Source organism: Salmo salar, chromosome ssa09, assembly GCF_905237065.1.
Source record: "Salmo salar chromosome ssa09, Ssal_v3.1, whole genome shotgun sequence".
Taxonomy (NCBI): Eukaryota; Metazoa; Chordata; class Actinopteri; order Salmoniformes; family Salmonidae; genus Salmo; species Salmo salar.
In genome coordinates this window covers 49,929,170-49,945,797 of record NC_059450.1, presented here as the reverse complement: position 1 = coordinate 49,945,797, position 16,628 = coordinate 49,929,170, and the positions used below count along the sequence as shown (strand labels likewise).

The 16,628-nt window shown below is 51.2% G+C and overlaps 1 protein-coding gene across 2 annotated transcripts in view; it reads right to left on the bottom strand.

The window, feature by feature from the left end:
- The window catches only part of capn3a (calpain 3a, (p94)), a 233,087-nt gene that overhangs the window by 10,741 nt on the left and 205,718 nt on the right, over positions 1–16,628 (bottom strand). The window lies entirely within an intron of this gene.

Genomic DNA, 16,628 nt, shown 5'->3' with positions numbered 1-16,628 from the left:
ACACAACCTGACCTGGGAGGGTCTCTATCTACAGACAACACAACCTGACCTGGGAGGGTCTCTATCTACAGACAACACAGCCTGACCTGGGAGGGTCTCTATCTACAGACAACACAGCCTGACCTGGGAGGGTCTCTATCTACAGACAACACAACCTAGCCTGGGAGGGTCTCTATCTACAGACAACACAACCTGACCTGGGAGGGTCTCTATCTACAGACAACACAACCTGACCTGGGAGGGTCTCTATCTACAGACAACACAACCTGGGAGGGTCTCTGTCTACAGACAACACAACCTGGGAGGGTCTCTATCTACAGACAACACAACCTGACCTGGGAGGGTCTCTATCTACAGACAACACAACCTGGGAGGGTCTCTATCTACAGACAACACAGCCTGACCTTGGAGGGTCTCTATCTACAGACAACACAACCTGACCTGGGAGGGTCTCTATCTACAGACAACACAACCTGACCTGGGAGGGTCTCTATCTACAGACAACACAACCTGGGAGGGTCTCTGTCTACAGACAACACAACCTGGGAGGGTCTCTATCTACAGACAACACAACCTGACCTGGGAGGGTCTCTATCTACAGACAACACAACTTGACCCGGGAGGGTCTCTATCTACAGACAACACAACCTGGGAGGGTCTCTATCTACAGACAACACAACCTGACCTGGGAGGGTCTCTAACTACAGACAACACAACCTGGGAGGGTCTCTATCTACAGACAACACAACCTGGGAGGGTCTCTATCTACAGACAACACAACCTGACCTGGGAGGGTCTCTATCTACAGACAACAGAGCCTGACCTAGGAAGGTCTCTATCTACAGACAACACAACCTGACCTGAGAGGGTCTCTATCTACAGACAACACAACCTGACCTGGGAGGGTCTCTATCTACAGACAACTCAGCCTGGGAGGGTCTCTATCTACAGACAACACAGCCTGACCTGGGATGGTCTCTATCTACAGACAACACAACCTGGGAGGGTCTCTATCTACAAACAACACGACCTAACCTGGGAGGGACTCTATCTACAGACAACACAACCTGGGAGGGTCTCTATCTACAGACAACACATCCTGACCTGGGAAGGTCTCTATCTACAGACAACACAACCTGACCTGGGATGGTCTTTTTCTACAGACAACACAGCCTGACCTGGGAGGGTCTCTATCTACAGACAACACAACCTGACCTGGGAGGGTCTCTATCTACAGACAACACAACCTGACCTGGGAGGGTCTCTGTCTACAGACAACACAACCTGACCTGGGAGGGTCTCTATCTACAGACAACACAGCCTGACCTGGGAGGGTCTCTATCTACAGACAACACAACCTGACCTGGGAGGGTCTCTATCTACAGACAACACAACCTGACCTGGGAGGGTCTCTATCTACAGACAACACAACCTGACCTGGGAGGGTCTCTATCTACAGACAACACAACCTGACCTGGGAGGGTCTCTATCTACAGACAACACAACCTGACCTGGGAGGGTCTCTATCTACAGACAACACAACCTGACCTGGGAGGGTCTCTATCTACAGACAACACAACCTGACCTGGGAGGGTCTCTATCTACAGACAACACAACCTGACCTGGGAGGGTCTCTATCTACAGACAACACAACCTGGGAGGGTCTCTATCTACAGACAACACAGCCTGACCTGGGAGGGTCTCTATCTACAGACAACACAACCTGGGAGGGTCTCTATCTACAGACAACACGACCTAACCTGGGAGGGTCTCTATCTACAGACAACACAACCTGGGAGGGTCTCTATCTGCAGACAACACATCCTGACCTGGGAAGGTCTCTATCTACAGACAACACAACCCGACCTGGGATGGTCTTTTTCTACAGACAACACAACCTGACCTGGGAGGGTCACCATCTACAGACAACACAACCTGACCTGGGAGGGTCACTATCTACAGACAACACAACCTGACCTGGGAGGGTCTCTATCTACAGACAACACAACCTGGGAGGGTCTCTATCTAAAGACAACACAGCCTGGGAGGGTCTCTATCTACAGACAACACAACCTGAACTGGGAGGGTCTCTATCTACAGACAACACAACCTAACCAGGGAGGGTCTCTATCTACAGACAACACAACCTGACCTGGGAGGGTCTCTATCTACAGACAACACAACCTGACCTGGGAGGGTCTCTATCTACAGACAACACAGCCTGACCTTGGAGGGTCTCTATCTACAGACAACACAACCTGACCTGGGAGGGTCTCTATCTACAGACAACACAACCAGGGAGGGTCTCTATCTACAGACAACACAACCTGACCCAGGAGGGTCTCTATCTACAGACAACACAGCCTGACCTGGGAGGGTCTCTATCTACAGACAACACAACCTGACCTGGGAGGGTCTCTATCTACAGACAACACAACCTGACCTGGGAGGGTCTCTATCTACAGACAACACAACCTGACCTGGGAGGGTCTCTATCTACAGACAACACAACCTGACCTGGGAGGGTCTCTATCTACAGACAACACAGCCTGGGAGGGTCTCTATCTACAGACAACACAACCTGGGAGGGTCTCTATCTACAGACAACACAACCTGACCTGGGAGGGTCTCTATCTACAGACAACACAGCCTGACCTTGGAGGGTCTCTATCTACAGACAACACAACCTGACCTGGGAGGGTCTCTATCTACAGACAACACAATCTGACCTGGGAGGGTCTCTATCTACAGACAACACAGCCTGGGAGGGTCTCTATCTACAGACAACACAACCTGGGAGGGTATCTATCTACAGACAACACAACCTGACCTGGGAGGGTCTCTATCTACAGACAACACAACCTGACCTGGGAGGGTCTCTATCTACAGACAACACAACCTGACCTGGGAGGGTCTCTATCTACAGACAACACAGCCTGACCTGGGAGGGTCTCTATCTACAGACAACACAACCTGACCTGGGAGGGTCTCTATCTACAGACAACACAATGACCTGGGAGGGTCTCTATCTACAGACAACACAACCTGACCTGGGAGGGTCTCTATCTACAGACAACACAGCCTGACCTGGGAGGGTCTCTATCTACAGACAACACAACCTGACCTGGGAGGGTCTCTATCTACAGACAACACAACCTGACCTGGGAGGGTCTCTATCTACAGACAACACAACCTGACCTGGGAGGGTCTCTATCTACAGACAACACAAACTGACCTGGGAGGGTCTCTATCTACAGACAACACAACCTGACCTGGGAGGGTCTCTATCTACAGACAACACAACCTGACATGGGAGGGTCTCTATCTACAGACAACACAGCCTGACCTTGGAGGGTCTCTATCTACAGACAACACAACCTGACCTGGGAGGGTCTCTATCTACAGACAACAAAACCTGGGAGGGTCTCTATCTACAGACAACATAACCTGACCTAGGAGGGTGTCTATCTACAGACAACACAGCCTGACCTGGGAGGGTCTCTATCTACAGACAACACAACCTGACCTGGGAGGGTCTCTATCTACAGACAACACAACCTGACCTGGGAGGGTCTCTATCTACAGACAACACAACCTGACCTGGGAGGGCCTCTATCTACAGACAACACAACCTGACCTGGGAGGGTCTCTATCTACAGACAACACAACCTGACCTGGGAGGGTCTCTATCTACAGACAACACAAACTGACCTGGGAGGGTCTCTATCTACAGACAACACAACCTGACCTGGGAGGGTCTCTATCTACAGACAACACAACCTGACATGGGAGGGTCTCTATCTACAGACAACACAGCCTGACCTTGGAGGGTCTCTATCTACAGACAACACAACCTGACCTGGGAGGGTCTCTATCTACAGACAACACAACCTGGGAGGGTCTCTATCTACAGACAACACAACCTGACCTGGGAGGGTCTCTATCTACAGACAACACAACCTGACCTGGGAGGGTCTCTATCTACAGACAACACAATCTGACCTGGGAGGGTCTCTATCTACAGACAACACAGCCTGGGAGGGTCTCTATCTACAGACAACACAACCTGGGAGGGTAACTATCTACAGACAACACAACCTGACCTGGGAGGGTCTCTATCTACAGACAACACAACCTGACCTGGGAGGGTCTCTATCTACAGACAACACAACCTGACCTGGGAGGGTCTCTATCTACAGACAACACAACCTGACCTGGGAGGGTCTCTATCTACAGACAACACAACCTGACCTGGGAGGGTCTCTATCTACAGACAACACAAACTGACCTGGGAGGGTCTCTATCTACAGACAACACAACCTGACCTGGGAGGGTCTCTATCTACAGACAACACAACCTGACATGGGAGGGTCTCTATCTACAGACAACACAGCCTGACCTTGGAGGGTCTCTATCTACAGACAACACAACCTGACCTGGGAGGGTCTCTATCTACAGACAACACAACCTGGGAGGGTCTCTATCTACAGACAACATAACCTGACCTAGGAGGGTGTCTATCTACAGACAACACAGCCTGACCTGGGAGGGTCTCTATCTACAGACAACACAACCTGACCTGGGAGGGTCTCTATCTACAGACAACACAACCTGACCTGGGAGGGTCTCTATCTACAGAAAACACAACCTGACCTGGGAGGGTCTCTATCTACAGACAACACAACCTGACCTGGGAGGGTCTCTATCTACAGACAACACAACCTGACCTGGGAGGGTCTCTATCTACAGACAACACAAACTGACCTGGGAGGGTCTCTATCTACAGACAACACAACCTGACCTGGGAGGGTCTCTATCTACAGACAACACAACCTGACATGGGAGGGTCTCTATCTACAGACAACACAACCTGACCTGGGAGGGTCTCTATCTACAGACAACACAACACTGGGAGGGTCTCTATCTACAGACAACACAACCTGACCTGGGAGGGTCTCTATTTACAGACAACACAACCTGACCTGGGAGGGTCTCTATCTACAGACAACACAATCTGACCTGGGAGGGTCTCTATCTACAGACAACACAGCCTGGGAGGGTCTCTATCTACAGACAACACAACCTGGGAGGGTAACTATCTACAGACAACACAACCTGACCTGGGAGGGTCTCTATCTACAGACAACACAACCTGACCTGGGAGGGTCTCTATCTACAGACAACACAGCCTGACCTTGGAGGGTCTCTATCTACAGAAAACACAACCTGACCTGGGAGGGTCTCTATCTACAGACAACACAACCTGGGAGGGTCTCTATCTACAGACAACACAACCTGACCTAGGAGGGTCTCTATCTACAGACAACACAGCCTGACCTGGGAGGGTCTCTATCTACAGACAACACAACCTGACCTGGGAGGGTCTCTATCTACAGACAACACAACCTGACCTGGGAGGGTCTCTATCTACAGACAACACAACCTGACCTGGGAGGGTCTCTATCTACAGACAACACAACCTGACCTGGGAGGGTCTCTATCTACAGACAACACAAACTGACCTGGGAGGGTCTCTATCTACAGACAACACAACCTGACCTGGGAGGGTCTCTATCTACAGACAACACAACCTGACATGGGAGGGTCTCTATCTACAGACAACACAGCCTGACCTTGGAGGGTCTCTATCTACAGACAACACAACCTGACCTGGGAGGGTCTCTATCTACAGACAACACAACCTGGGAGGGTCTCTATCTACAGACAACACAACCTGACCTAGGAGGGTCTCTATCTACAGACAACACAGCCTGACCTGGGAGGGTCTCTATCTACAGACAACACAACCTGACCTGGGAGGGTCTCTATCTACAGACAACACAACCTGACCTGGGAGGGTCTCTATCTACAGACAACACAACCTGACCTGGGAGGGTCTCTATCTACAGACAACACAACCTGACCTGGGAGGGTCTCTATCTACAGACAACACAACCTGACCTGGGAGGGTCTCTATCTACAGACAACACAAACTGACCTGGGAGGGTCTCTATCTACAGACAACACAACCTGACCTGGGAGGGTCTCTATCTACAGACAACACAACCTGACCTGGGAGGGTCTCTATCTACAGACAACACAGCCTGACCTGGGAGGGTCTCTATCTACAGACAACACAACCTGACCTGGGAGGGTCTCTATCTACAGACAACACACTGACCTGGGAGGGTCTCTATCTACAGACAACACAACCTGACCTGGGAGGGTCTCTATCTACAGACAACACAACCTGACCTGGGAGGGTCTCTATCTACAGACAACACAATCTGACCTGGGAGGGTCTCTATCTACAGACAACACAAGACCTGGGAGGGTCTCTATCTACAGACAACACAACCTGGGAGGGTCTCTATCTACAGACAACACAACCTGACCTGGGAGGGTCTCTATCTACAGACAACACAACCTGACCTGGGAGGGTCTCTATCTACAGACAACACAACCTGACCTGGGAGGGTCTCTATCTACAGACAACACAACCTGACCTGGGAGGGTCTCTATCTACAGACAACACAACCTGACCTGGGAGGGTCTCTATCTACAGACAACACAAACTGACCTGGGAGGGTCTCTATCTACAGACAACACAACCTGACCTGGGAGGGTCTCTATCTACAGACAACACAACCTGACCTGGGAGGGTCTCTATCTACAGACAACACAGCCTGACCTGGGAGGGTCTCTATCTACAGACAACACAACCTGACCTGGGAGGGTCTCTATCTACAGACAACACAAACTGACCTGGGAGGGTCTCTATCTACAGACAACACAACCTGACCTGGGAGGGTCTCTATCTACAGACAACACAACCTGACCTGGGAGGGTCTCTATCTACAGACAACACAGCCTGACCTGGGAGGGTCTCTATCTACAGACAACACAACCTGACCTGGGAGGGTCTCTATCTACAGACAACACAACCTGACCTGGGAGGGTCTCTATCTACAGACAACACAACCTGACCTGGGAGGGTCTCTATCTACAGACAACACAGCCTGACCTGGGAGGGTCTCTATCTACAGACAACACAACCTGACCTGGGAGGGTCTCTATCTACAGACAACACAAACTGACCTGGGAGGGTCTCTATCTACAGACAACACAACCTGACCTGGGAGGGTCTCTATCTACAGACAACACAACCTGACCTGGGAGGGTCTCTATCTACAGACAACACAACCTGACCTGGGAGGGTCTCTATCTACAGACAACACAACCTGACCTGGGAGGGTCTCTATCTACAGACAACACAACCTGACCTGGGAGGGTCTCTATCTACAGACAACACAACCTGACCTGGGAGGGTCTCTATTTACAGACAACACAACCTGACCTGGGAGGGTCTCTATCTACAGACAACACAACCTGACCTGGGAGGGTCTCTATCTACAGACAACCTGACCTGGGAGGGTCTCTATCTACAGACAACACAACCTGGGAGGGTCTCTATCTACAGACAACACAACCTGACCTGGGAGGGTCTCTATCTACAGACAACACAACCTGACCTGGGAGGGTCTCTATCTACAGACAACACAACCTGACCTGGGAGGGTCTCTATCTACAGACAACACAACCTGACCTGGGAGGGTCTCTATCTACAGACAACACAACCTGACCTGGGAGGGTCTCTATCTACAGACAACACAACCTGACCTGGGAGGGTCTCTATCTACAGACAACACAACCTGACCTGGGAGGGTCTCTATCTACAGACAACACAACCTGACCTGGGAGGGTCTCTATCTACAGACAACACAGCCTGACCTGGGAGGGTCTCTATCTACAGACAACACAACCTGACCTGGGAGGGTCTCTATCTACAGACAACACAACCTGGGAGGGTCTCTATCTACAGACAACACAACCTGACCTGGGAGGGTCTCTATCTACAGACAACACAGCCTGACCTGGGAGGGTCTCTATCTACAGACAACACAACCTGACCTGGGAGGGTCTCTATCTACAGACAACACAACCTGACCTGGGAGGGTCTCTATCTACAGACAACACAACCTGACCTGGGAGGGTCTCTATCTACAGACAACACAACCTGACCTGGGAGGGTGTCTATCTACAGACAACACAGCCTGACCTGGGAGGGTCTCTATCTACAGACAACACAACCTGACCTGGGAGGGTCTCTATCTACAGACAACACAACCTGACCTGGGAGGGTCTCTATCTACAGACAACACAACCTGACCTGGGAGGGTCTCTATCTACAGACAACACAACCTGACCTGGGAGGGTCTCTATCTACAGACAACACAACCTGACCTGGGAGGGTCTCTATCTACAGACAACACAAACTGACCTGGGAGGGTCTCTATCTACAGACAACACAACCTGACCTGGGAGGGTCTCTATCTACAGACAACACAACCTGACCTGGGAGGGTCTCTATCTACAGACAACACAACCTGACCTGGGAGGGTCTCTATCTACAGACAACACAACCTGGGAGGGTCTCTATCTACAGACAACACAACCTGACCTGGGAGGGTCTCTATCTACAGACAACACAACCTGACCTGGGAGGGTCTCTATCTACAGACAACACAATCTGACCTGGGAGGGTCTCTATCTACAGACAACACAGACCTGGGAGGGTCTCTATCTACAGACAACACAGACCTGGGAGGGTCTCTATCTACAGACAACACAACCTGACCTGGGAGGGTCTCTATCTACAGACAACACAACCTGACCTGGGAGGGTCTCTATCTACAGACAACACAGCCTGACCTTGGAGGGTCTCTATCTACAGAAAACACAACCTGACCTGGGAGGGTCTCTATCTACAGACAACACAACCTGGGAGGGTCTCTATCTACAGACAACACAACCTGACCTGGGAGGGTCTCTATCTACAGACAACACAGCCTGACCTGGGAGGGTCTCTATCTACAGACAACACAACCTGACCTGGGAGGGTCTCTATCTACAGACAACACAACCTGACCTGGGAGGGTCTCTATCTACAGACAACACAACCTGACCTGGGAGGGTCTCTATCTACAGACAACACAACCTGACCTGGGAGGGTCTCTATCTACAGACAACACAAACTGACCTGGGAGGGTCTCTATCTACAGACAACACAACCTGACCTGGGAGGGTCTCTATCTACAGACAACACAACCTGACCTGGGAGGGTCTCTATCTACAGACAACACAGCCTGACCTTGGAGGGTCTCTATCTACAGACAACACAACCTGACCTGGGAGGGTCTCTATCTACAGACAACACAACCTGGGAGGGTCTCTATCTACAGACAACACAACCTGACCTGGGAGGGTCTCTATCTACAGACAACACAGCCTGACCTGGGAGGGTCTCTATCTACAGACAACACAACCTGACCTGGGAGGGTCTCTATCTACAGACAACACAACCTGACCTGGGAGGGTCTCTATCTACAGACAACACAACCTGACCTGGGAGGGTCTCTATCTACAGACAACACAACCTGACCTGGGAGGGTCTCTATCTACAGACAACACAGCCTGGGAGGGTCTCTATCTACAGACAACACAACCTGACCTGGGAGGGTCTCTATCTACAGACAACACAACCTGACCTGGGAGGGTCTCTATCTACAGACAACACAACCTGACCTGGGAGGGTCTCTATCTACAGACAACACAGACCTGGGAGGGTCTCTGTCTACAGACAACACCGACCTGGGAGGGTCTCTATCTACAGACAACACAACCTGACCTGGGAGGGTCTCTATCTACAGACAACACAACCTGACCTGGGAGGGTCTCTATCTACAGACAACACAACCTGACCTGGGAGGGTCTCTATCTACAGACAACACAACATCTGGGAGGGTCTCTATCTACAGACAACACAACCTGGGAGGGTCTCTATCTACAGACAACACAACCTGACCTGGGAGGGTCTCTATCTACAGACAACACAGCCTGACCTGGGAGGGTCTCTATCTACAGACAACACAACCTGACCTGGGAGGGTCTCTATCTACAGACAACACAGACCTGGGAGGGTCTCTATCTACAGACAACACAACCTGGGAGGGTCTCTATCTACAGACAACACAGACTGACCTGGGAGGGTCTCTATCTACAGACAACACAGACTGACCTGGGACGGTCTCTATCTACAGACAACACAACCTGGGAGGGTCTCTATCTACAGACAACACAACCTGACCTGGGAGGGTCTCTATCTACAGACAACACAACCTGGGAGGGTCTCTATCTACAGACAACACAACTGACCTGGGAGGGTCTCTATCTACAGACAACACAACCTGACCTGGGAGGGTCTCTATCTACAGACAACACAACCTGACCTGGGAGGGTCTCTATCTACAGACAACACAACCTGACCTGGGAGGGTCTCTATCTACAGACAACACAACCTGACCTGGGAGGGTCTCTATCTACAGACAACACAACCTGACCTGGGAGGGTCTCTATCTACAGACAACACAACCTGACCTGGGAGGGTCTCTATCTACAGACAACACAACCTGACCTGGGAGGGTCTCTATCTACAGACAACACAACCTGACCTGGGAGGGTCTCTATCTACAGACAACACAACCTGACCTGGGAGGGTCTCTATCTACAGACAACACAACCTGACCTGGGAGGGTCTCTATCTACAGACAACACAACCTGACCTGGGAGGGTCTCTATCTACAGACAACACAACCTGACCTGGGAGGGTCTCTATCTACAGACAACACAACCTGACCTGGGAGGGTCTCTATCTACAGACAACACAACCTGACCTGGGAGGGTCTCTATCTACAGACAACACAACCTGACCTGGGAGGGTCTCTATCTACAGACAACACAACCTGACCTGGGAGGGTCTCTATCTACAGACAACACAACCTGACCTGGGAGGGTCTCTATCTACAGACAACACAACCTGACCTGGGAGGGTCTCTATCTACAGACAACACAACCTGACCTGGGAGGGTCTCTATCTACAGACAACACAACCTGACCTGGGAGGGTCTCTATCTACAGACAACACAGCCTGACCTGGGAGGGTCTCTATCTACAGACAACACAACCTGACCTGGGAGGGTCTCTATCTACAGACAACACAACCTGACCTGGGAGGGTCTCTATCTACAGACAACACAACCTGACCTGGGAGGGTCTCTATCTACAGACAACACAGCCTGACCTGGGAGGGTCTCTATCTACAGACAACACAACCTGACCTGGGAGGGTCTCTATCTACAGACAACACAACCTGGGAGGGTCTCTATCTACAGACAACACAACCTGACCTGGGAGGGTCTCTATCTACAGACAACACAGCCTGACCTGGGAGGGTCTCTATCTACAGACAACACAACCTGACCTGGGAGGGTCTCTATCTACAGACAACACAACCTGACCTGGGAGGGTCTCTATCTACAGACAACACAACCTGACCTGGGAGGGTCTCTATCTACAGACAACACAACCTGACCTGGGAGGGTCTCTATCTACAGACAACACAACCTGACCTGGGAGGGTCTCTATCTACAGACAACACAACCTGACCTGGGAGGGTCTCTATCTACAGACAACCTGACCTGGGAGGGTCTCTATCTACAGACAACACAACCTGGGAGGGTCTCTATCTACAGACAACACAACCTGACCTGGGAGGGTCTCTATCTACAGACAACACAACCTGACCTGGGAGGGTCTCTATCTACAGACAACACAACCTGACCTGGGAGGGTCTCTATCTACAGACAACACAACCTGACCTGGGAGGGTCTCTATCTACAGACAACCTGACCTGGGAGGGTCTCTATCTACAGACAACACAACCTGGGAGGGTCTCTATCTACAGACAACACAACCTGACCTGGGAGGGTCTCTATCTACAGACAACACAGCCTGACCTGGGAGGGTCTCTATCTACAGACAACACAACCTGACCTGGGAGGGTCTCTATCTACAGACAACACAACCTGGGAGGGTCTCTATCTACAGACAACACAAACTGACCTGGGAGGGTCTCTATCTACAGACAACACAAACTGACCTGGGAGGGACTCTATCTACAGACAACACAACTGACCTGGGAGGGTCTCTATCTACAGACAACACAACCTGACCTGGGAGGGTCTCTATCTACAGACAACACAACCTGGGAGGGTCTCTATCTACAGACAACACAACCTGGGAGGGTCTCTATCTACAGACAACACAACCTGACCTGGGAGGGTCTCTATCTACAGACAACACAACCTGACCTGGGAGGGTCTCTATCTACAGACAACACAACCTGACCTGGGAGGGTCTCTATCTACAGACAACACAACCTGACCTGGGAGGGTCTCTATCTACAGACAACACAACCTGACCTGGGAGGGTCTCTATCTACAGACAACACAACCTGACCTGGGAGGGTCTCTATCTACAGACAACACAACCTGACCTGGGAGGGTCTCTATCTACAGACAACACAGCCTGACCTGGGAGGGTCTCTATCTACAGACAACACAACCTGACCTGGGAGGGTCTCTATCTACAGACAACACAACCTGGGAGGGTCTCTATCTACAGACAACACAACCTGACCTGGGAGGGTCTCTATCTACAGACAACACAACCTGACCTGGGAGGGTCTCTATCTACAGACAACACAACCTGACCTGGGAGGGTCTCTATCTACAGACAACACAACCTGACCTGGGAGGGTCTCTATCTACAGACAACACAACCTGACCTGGGAGGGTCTCTATCTACAGACAACACAACCTGACCTGGGAGGGTCTCTATCTACAGACAACACAACCTGACCTGGGAGGGTCTCTATCTACAGACAACACAACCTGACCTGGGAGGGTCTCTATCTACAGACAACACAACCTGACCTGGGAGGGTCTCTATCTACAGACAACACAACCTGACCTGGGAGGGTCTCTATCTACAGACAACACAACCTGACCTGGGAGGGTCTCTATCTACAGACAACACAACCTGACCTGGGAGGGTCTCTATCTACAGACAACACAACCTGACCTGGGAGGGTCTCTATCTACAGACAACACAACCTGACCTGGGAGGGTCTCTATCTACAGACAACACAACCTGACCTGGGAGGGTCTCTATCTACAGACAACACAACCTGACCTGGGAGGGTCTCTATCTACAGACAACACAACCTGACCTGGGAGGGTCTCTATCTACAGACAACACAACCTGACCTGGGAGGGTCTCTATCTACAGACAACACAGCCTGACCTTGGAGGGTCTCTATCTACAGACAACACAACCTGACCTGGGAGGGTCTCTATCTACAGACAACACAACCTGGGAGGGTCTCTATCTACAGACAACATAACCTGACCTAGGAGGGTGTCTATCTACAGACAACACAGCCTGACCTGGGAGGGTCTCTATCTACAGACAACACAACCTGACCTGGGAGGGTCTCTATCTACAGACAACACAACCTGACCTGGGAGGGTCTCTATCTACAGACAACACAACCTGACCTGGGAGGGTCTCTATCTACAGACAACACAACCTGACCTGGGAGGGTCTCTATCTACAGACAACACAGCCTGGGAGGGTCTCTATCTACAGACAACACAACCTGACCTGGGAGGGTCTCTATCTACAGACAACACAACCTGACCTGGGAGGGTCTCTATCTACAGACAACCTGACCGGGGAGGGTCTCTATCTACAGACAACACAACCTGGGAGGGTCTCTGTCTACAGACAACCACCGACCTGGGAGGGTCTCTATCTACAGACAACACAACCTGACCTGGGAGGGTCTCTATCTACAGACAACACAACCTGACCTGGGAGGGTCTCTATCTACAGACAACACAACCTGACCTGGGAGGGTCTCTATCTACAGACAACACAATCTGGGAGGGTCTCTATCTACAGACAACACAACCTGGGAGGGTCTCTATCTACAGACAACACAACCTGGGAGGGTCTCTATCTACAGACAACACAACCTGACCTGGGAGGGTCTCTATCTACAGACAACACAACCTGACCTGGGAGGGTCTCTATCTACAGACAACACAACCTGGGAGGGTCTCTATCTACAGACAACACAACCTGGGAGGGTCTCTATCTACAGACAACACAGACTGACCTGGGAGGGTCTCTATCTACAGACAACACAACCTGACCTGGGAGGGTCTCTATCTACAGACAACACAACCTGGGAGGGTCTCTATCTACAGACAACACAACCTGACCTGGGAGGGTCTCTATCTACAGACAACACAACCTGGGAGGGTCTCTATCTACAGACAACACAACCTGGGAGGGTCTCTATCTACAGACAACACAACCTGACCTGGGAGGGTCTCTATCTACAGACAACACAACCTGACCTGGGAGGGTCTCTATCTACAGACAACACAACCTGACCTGGGAGGGTCTCTATCTACAGACAACACAACCTGGGAGGGTCTCTATCTACAGACAACACAACCTGACCTGGGAGGGTCTCTATCTACAGACAACACAACCTGACCTGGGAGGGTCTCTATCTACAGACAACACAACCTGACCTGGGAGGGTCTCTATCTACAGACAACACAACCTGACCTGGGAGGGTCTCTATCTACAGACAACACAACCTGACCTGGGAGGGTCTCTATCTACAGACAACACAACCTGGGAGGGTCTCTATCTACAGACAACACAACCTGACCTAGGAGGGTCTCTATCTACAGACAACACAGCCTGACCTGGGAGGGTCTCTATCTACAGACAACACAACCTGACCTGGGAGGGTCTCTATCTACAGACAACACAACCTGACCTGGGAGGGTCTCTATCTACAGACAACACAACCTGACCTGGGAGGGTCTCTATCTACAGACAACACAACCTGACCTGGGAGGGTCTCTATCTACAGACAACACAACCTGACCTGGGAGGGTCTCTATCTACAGACAACACAACCTGGGAGGGTCTCTATCTACAGACAACACAACCTGACCTGGGAGGGTCTCTATCTACAGACAACACAACCTGACCTGGGAGGGTCTCTATCTACAGACAACACAACCTGACCTGGGAGGGTCTCTATCTACAGACAACACAACCTGACCTGGGAGGGTCTCTATCTACAGACAACACAGCCTGACCTGGGAGGGTCTCTATCTACAGACAACACAACCTGACCTGGGAGGGTCTCTATCTACAGACAACACAACCTGACCTGGGAGGGTCTCTATCTACAGACAACACAACCTGACCTGGGAGGGTCTCTATCTACAGACAACACAACCTGACCTGGGAGGGTCTCTATCTACAGACAACACAACCTGACCTGGGAGGGTCTCTATCTACAGACAACACAACCTGACCTGGGAGGGTCTCTATCTACAGACAACACAACCTGACCTGGGAGGGTCTCTATCTACAGACAACACAACCTGACCTGGGAGGGTCTCTATCTACAGACAACACAAACCTGACCTGGGAGGGTCTCTATCTACAGACAACACAACCTGACCTGGGAGGGTCTCTATCTACAGACAACACAACCTGACCTGGGAGGGTCTCTATCTACAGACAACACAACCTGACCTGGGAGGGTCTCTATCTACAGACAACACAACCTGACCTGGGAGGGTCTCTATCTACAGACAACACAACCTGGGAGGGTCTCTATCTACAGACAACACAACCTGACCTGGGAGGGTCTCTATCTACAGACAACACAGCCTGACCTGGGAGGGTCTCTATCTACAGACAACACAACCTGACCTGGGAGGGTCTCTATCTACAGACAACACAACCTGACCTGGGAGGGTCTCTATCTACAGACAACACAACCTGACCTGGGAGGGTCTCTATCTACAGACAACACAACCTGACCTGGGAGGGTCTCTATCTACAGACAACACAACCTGGGAGGGTCTCTATCTACAGACAACACAACCTGACCTGGGAGGGTCTCTATCTACAGACAACACAACCTGACCTGGGAGGGTCTCTATCTACAGACAACACAACCTGACCTGGGAGGGTCTCTATCTACAGACAACACAACCTGACCTGGGAGGGTCTCTATCTACAGACAACACAACCTGACCTGGGAGGGTCTCTATCTACAGACAACACAACCTGACCTGGGAGGGTCTCTATCTACAGACAACACACGACCTGGGAGGGTCTCTATCTACAGACAACACAACCTGACCTGGGAGGGTCTCTATCTACAGACAACACAACCTGACCTGGGAGGGTCTCTATCTACAGACAACACAACCTGACCTGGGAGGGTCTCTATCTACAGACAACACAACCTGACCTGGGAGGGTCTCTATCTACAGACAACACAACCTGACCTGGGAGGGTCTCTATCTACAGACAACACAGCCTGACCTGGGAGGGTCTCTATCTACAGACAACACAACCTGACCTGGGAGGGTCTCTATCTACAGACAACACAACCTGGGAGGGTCTCTATCTACAGACAACACAACCTGACCTGGGAGGGTCTCTATCTACAGACAACACAACCTGACCTGGGAGGGTCTCTATCTACAGACAACACAACCTGACCTGGGAGGGTCTCTATCTACAGACAACACAACCTGACCTGGGAGGGTCTCTATCTA